Source organism: Tinamus guttatus, unplaced genomic scaffold (genome assembly GCF_059628265.1).
Source record: "Tinamus guttatus ecotype Peru unplaced genomic scaffold, ASM5962826v1 Tinamus_guttatus_pri_ptg000583l, whole genome shotgun sequence".
Lineage (NCBI taxonomy): Eukaryota > Metazoa > Chordata > Aves > Tinamiformes > Tinamidae > Tinamus > Tinamus guttatus.
The window spans coordinates 954,421-960,852 of record NW_028289117.1 but is presented as its reverse complement, the minus strand read 5'-3'; positions in this window follow the sequence as shown (position 1 = coordinate 960,852).

The window sequence follows — 6,432 nt, the reverse complement described above, 5'->3', positions numbered from 1 at the left end:
ATACAGCAGACAATTAGTCTAATTGATGGAGCATATACAACACAGGATGTGCTATGCTATGGGAAACTAATGCAGCACCGTGCGTATCATGACTGCTAAAGTTTATATATAACTGATGGCATTTTGGTCCATAAGCATGTCTGCCAGCACACCACGGTATTAGGCAGACGTACCTTTGTAAGGCTAGCATATTCACATAGGTCATACGTTACCATACCAAGCTTTATCTGCCATAGCTAGCTTGACTACCTCAACCTAACACGGAACTTTTTGTTGCCATTCCCAGAACTATAATCAGGCATTGATAAAAACAGATTGCTACAGCTTAGAGGTAGACAGGCCCCCCAAATCTGTCCTATCTGACTATGGTAAATTTGTGAGGAAAAGACCCTTTCCATGCTAAAACCAATAAAACATAAGAAGCTACAAGAGGCGGCTCCCTAGAGTGCATGATGTATTTTGTTGTATGATTTCAGGTGATTTGCAACTGAATATTGAGCATAAGGCAGAAAAGCATTTTTTAAAACTTCAGACCAGTGTTACTAGAATTATATCTTAAAAATGAAGAGGGTAATCAGTTCATCTGCAAAGCTCTTTGTTTACTGACTTCTAGATAACAGCGCTTTCTCTTGAAAGAAATCATAGCAACTGAATACAAGATCCTATTTTTATTTTGCAAAATGAAGCATAATTATTTAGAACATTTTTCTAAAAGAGCGCTTTGTAACCTAAGAAAAATATAATGCAGTAAAACAACATAATATCCTAAGATATTCTTTCATTCTGAGTAGTACCACCTCTGTGTATATTCCCAATAACATTAAGCAGAAATATAAATGTCTCACAATTGTGTTTCTGGGAGATAAAAAGACTCAGGGACCTATGAAAGACCAGAAAGTATTCCAAAATCATCCTCTAACTCCTGGGAGATTGTGGGGTATAGGATGTTAGCGTGAGACTCCATTACCTGTTTTACAACTATTTTATAGCCCACCTGCCGTAACAGCACTAGTTTAATTTAGATATACACTTTCACTTATTTATTTGGAAATTATTATTACTTTCGGTTGCCAAATTGGGGCAAATTCCAAATCATGTGATATTTGTTTCATATGTTCAACCTCTGCCTAAGTTCACTGCTTATATTTACAGTCTGTATTTCGCAGTGTATACTGTTGCTTCAGCATTTTATTTAGCAAAACAGAAATAGAGGAACAAATAAAGGCACCAAATGTGAAATATAGCCAGAAGGCTTTGACAGAAATAACAGCAGGGCTACTTCATCTTTACAGCATTTGATTCAGTGACATTGTAGCTGACAAGGTTTCTACTTTGAGCATTTAATTCTGTAATTTAAAGTACAATTACATACAACATAAAAAGGAGGAATGTCCAATTCAGTCACACATGAGTCCAAAAGTTTAAAGTGATATAAACACTAGTTTGATTGTATCTTTTAGTATTTTATGTTAGTCTACTACCTCCATATACAAAACAGTAATAGTCAGACATTAATATATTTTGCAGATGTCTCCAAGTTAACTAAGAATTAAAATACGATTGTTTGCATTATCATAAGGTATCAAGAATTTTAAGTCCATGTGACTTCATAAATTACACTGAATTTCAGAAACAGATCAAAACATAAGAGTAAAATTCCTAAGTCATTCAGACATAATGATCTACTACATCAAGGTATTCTTCTCCAGTGTATTATGATATTCAGTTTCATACATTACATTATAAGGATGCTAGAGTAAACCTTCATGTTATAAAAGGAAATACTAACTTAGATAATGCATGATTACTATGACTGTAAGGGGTCAATGTTTCTTAGCGATTCCTTGAGAAAAGGGAGAACTACGACTTCCTTGTTATCTATGTTTCTCTGAGGATATAACATTTTGTTACATTAGCTTCTGATTAGTTACACATATGGTGAAAAATGACTGTTCTCAAACACCATCAGAGTCTCCACCTCCTTGTAAAAGGTGTTATTATTATTGCATGTGGCTTCACTTACCAACTCTGATAATGCAGAACCTGATGCTGTAAAAACAAAACGCCTGGACAATCTTACAAGGTCTGCCTGCAGCACATTATGAATAAAGAGACAGATGATTGACTGGAAATAGCAAGATAACTCCACAATAACAGCAGCAGGAATCATGAGACAAAAGAGCAGGGCAGTATTTCTAGCTTGTTAAACTCCACAGTGTCCCCACTGAGTTCTAATTGCCCTTCCTTGCCAGCTCGACTGTAATACTATTTTTAAAATCAGATTAATTGGATTCACTCCTAGTTTAAGCTAGTATATTATATAAAAGTAATATATAGAAGCTATTCAGGGAAGATCCAGCTTACCTAACAAGCAGCAATTTCACTACTGGTTGGCATGTTTTGCCTATTTAACTCTACAGTCCCTAAGTAACAGAATATGTACACATACACATGGCAAGTGACTGAGCTCCAGCAAAAAAAAAAAAAAAAGTTACCTGTGTCAGCTGCTCTGTGATATGTAGGCATATGTTCACTGTGAAGAACTCTAATGTACCAGGTTGTCCTTTACCTTAGGAGAACCTTACCTCGTGGTACACCCCATTTTCTGTAGGATGCAGACCTTTACTGTGGAGCACGTAGTATGGGAACTTGCTGCCATGTGGTAGCTTATTTGTTATTGAATTTCTCCACCTTTCTCACATGGGAAGTAGGTATGCTTGTGTTAACTTGATCTTAAAAAGGATACTGCAGAATTACACAGCCACTTAGAAAAGAATCCTGAAGTGTGAAAACGGTTAGGACTTCTTACCTTAGACAGGAGATGCACGAGAAGAGACACTGTGTAAACATAGAAGATGATAAATGATCTAGAGAAGGTAGAACATGTCTTTCCACTCCTCCTAACCCACAGAAGATTCAGGAGCCTTGAATAAAACCAAAAGGTAGAAAATTCAACAATCATAACTGAAAATAATTTTTCATGTAAGATGTATAAAAATTGTGAAACTCCTTATCACAGCAACTCTTGGAGGACAAGAAAGTAATAGGATTTAAGAAGGATTAGGCATTTATATGGATATCTGGAAGAGGCAGGGGTAAAATTAAAGATCCCAAACATAGCGGAAGGGCTATTAAGCCTCACGTTGAGCTCTTATATCAATCTCTAATAATGAAGGTGTGACTCTCTGTGGCTCTCCCAGGCAGATGCGAGTTGGCTCTGCCCGCAATCTGATGCCCACTGGACGCCTCCCACAGCCTCCCACAGCATAGTTCAGCTGCGGCAAAACCGAGACAAGTGGCCGAGCTTGAGCAGGGCTGCCAGCCTGCAAAACACTGTGTGTGCAAACTCTTGGGGGAAACCTAGGGACTAGGAAGATGCTCTCCTGCTTCTTTTCTTCTGGTCAACTGTGGAGGCATAGTACCTTGTCAGTAGATAATAGATGCCTTGTTAATAGTTAATCACAAGAATGCCTTAGTAGTGCACGGTTGATGGGCTGACCCGCAAGGACTAATGTCTTATCAGCAAAGAACAAAGCAGGAAAAGGAGGAGGACTACATGTGGAATGTCTTGTCAGCAGATGAGGAACAAAGCAAGGAGAAGGAGATAACCACAACTGCGGCAGCACCCGTGTGGACCTGGCCACCACAATAGAAGTGCTAATTACTGATACATCAGTTGTGCTAATTCCAACTGGTGTCCATGGCCCCCTGGGGCGAGGAATGGCAGCACTATTGATTGGGCGATCTTCAACAACGAGACAAGGACTGCTTGTGTTACCTGCAGTTATCAATGCAGATTTCAAAGGAGAAATAAAGATAATGGTATGGACTCCGATACCACCCTGTACTGTGCCAGCGGGGAGCCGAATAGCACAACTAGTATACTTTTTACCACAGACACCAAATGCTGCAAAAACTAAATGCGGCATAGGCTCTTTTGGGTCCACGGGACAACCAGAGATTTTCTGGACTCAACAGATAACTATGAATCGCCCACAGATATCCTGTACGCTACAATCAGGAGTGATAAAGTTTAATGCACAAGGAATTTTAGATAGCGGAGCGGACGTTACAGTCATCGCTGCCTCGCAATGGCCAAACAGTTTACCCCTAGTGAATGCGCATACATTGCTTTCGGGAATTGGTGGGCAGAGTACCCCAATGCAAAGCGAAAGCCTGATAAATATTATTGGTCCGGAAGGAAGAACCGCAACCATTAGACCATTTATATTGCCTGGATCCGTTACCCTGTGGGGGAGAGACTGTTTGAGTCAATGGGGCATGCAGTTAAGTACGGATTTTTCTTAGGGGCTACTATCCAGCAGCAGGTCCAACCCTTGATCTGGAAAACGGACAAGCCAGTATGGGTGGATCAGTGGCCCCTTCCACAAAATAAACTGCTGCAGTTACACAAGTTAGTAGAGGAACAATTGCAAGCTGGTCACATAGTTCCTACTACAAGCCCCTGGAATACACCAGTTTTTGTAATTCAAAAGAAGAATAATTCCTGGAGATTGTTACATGACCTTAGAAAAATCAATGAGGTCATTGAAGATATGGGAGCCTTACAGCCTGGACTCCCTTCTCCAGCGATGTTACCTCAAACATGGACTTTGATCGTAATAGATTTGAAAGACTGTTTCTTTACCATTCCACTTGCACCACAGGATGCACCTCGGTTTGCATTTTCTGTACCTTCCATCAATGCTATGGAACCCCATAACAGATATCATTGGAAAGTTTTGCCACAAGGCATGAAAAATAGTCCTACATTATGTCAACAATTTGTGGCAGCAGTCTTAAGTCCAGTACGGAAGTATTTCGACAACGTCCTCATCTATCACTATATGGATGACATATTGATTGCTGTAGAGCAAAAGGAAACGGCACAAGAGGCTCTGCGTCAGATTACGCGAGCAGCATCGGCTGCAGGATTAAAAATTGCAGAAGATAAAGTACAGGAAACTCCGCCTTGGCGATATTTAGGATGGAGAATTTCTGATCATCAAATTCGACCACAATTATTGACTCTAAAGATAGACATAAAGACTTTAAATGGTCTTCAAATACTTTTGGGAATCTTTTGGGGAATTTAGGATTAGCTGCGTGGATTAAGGGAACATTGCAAATAGGTTTGATGTGCTTGATAATCTTTGTTTGCCTTTTAATTTGTATCCCATGGTTGTTAAAAACAATTCAGTGTTTAATAGACCGTGCCTTGAAACAAGCATTCTTCATAAATAAAGAAGGGGGAGATCTGGGGATCTCAAGGACAGACTCGAGAGTGTTGGTGGAGAGACCTTGGGAAAAGGACACTATTATGCTTGTTGGAATCAAACCATGGGAGTAAATGCAACAAACTAAACAATCTTTTGCTTAGCTATATTAACGCAAAGTTTCTAATTGTTGTACTGCCTGTATTTTGCTTATTGTTAGTGTATCTATCTGCTTTGTTTCTTATTATGTGTTCAACGATTGATTGATTGATCATTTAACCAAGTTATGGCTGTTCAGCTAAAAACAGCTATGGCAATACAACAAACAAATAAAGAAGGGGGAGATGTGGAGGCATAGTACCTTGTCAGTAGATAATAGATGCCTTTGTGCGGAAAATCTCGCTGTCAAGAACTGAATGTCCAAAAGGAGACAGAGGAGTCCTAAAACTTTATTCGAATAAAGGGAGAGTCCACCGGGCATATCCCTGTGGGGTCTCTCAAATTGCTGGGGGACGCAGCCCCCCTTTTATCCTAATTTCCCGACCGAGGGACGCCCTCTCCTTTTCCCCATTGGCCAAGCTACTCAGAAGTTACAGCCTTCCCGGCCGCCTACACCGAACTCTGGCCTCCGGCCATCCGTTCTCACCTGAGCTCACCAACTCCTTTGTCCCCCTTGCTAAAGAATGTGGGGGAATTGCCCTATTTCCCTCCTTTGTAAAGGCCCCATCTCCTTGCAGATGGCTCTTTTTGTCCCACTGGCTCATGGCTCCACTCAGTCTCCCCTCCCTTTGTCCTGCTCTTCAGCCAAACTGTGGAGAAACCCCCTTATTGATGAATACAGAAACTTGAGCATTCCGCTCACCTTGTTAATAGTTAATCACAAGAATGCCTTAGTAGTGCACGGTTGATGGGCTGACCCGCAAGGACTAATGTCTTATCAGCAAAGAACAAAGCAGGAAAAGGAGGAGGACTACAACCGCATGTGGAATGTCTTGTTAGCAGATAAGGAACAAAGCAAGGAGAAGAAGATAACCACAACTGCATGGGGGCAAGATGCTGATTGGTTGTAATCTTTGCAACACTTGTGTTAAAAGAGTATAAAAGAAGTTGGTTTGAGAATAAAGTTGTCTCACTCTGCATCCCAGACTGAGTCCGTTCTTTCGCAAGGTGCAACAGTCAACACTAGTTGCAGGTACAGAGATGACTCCCAGAACAT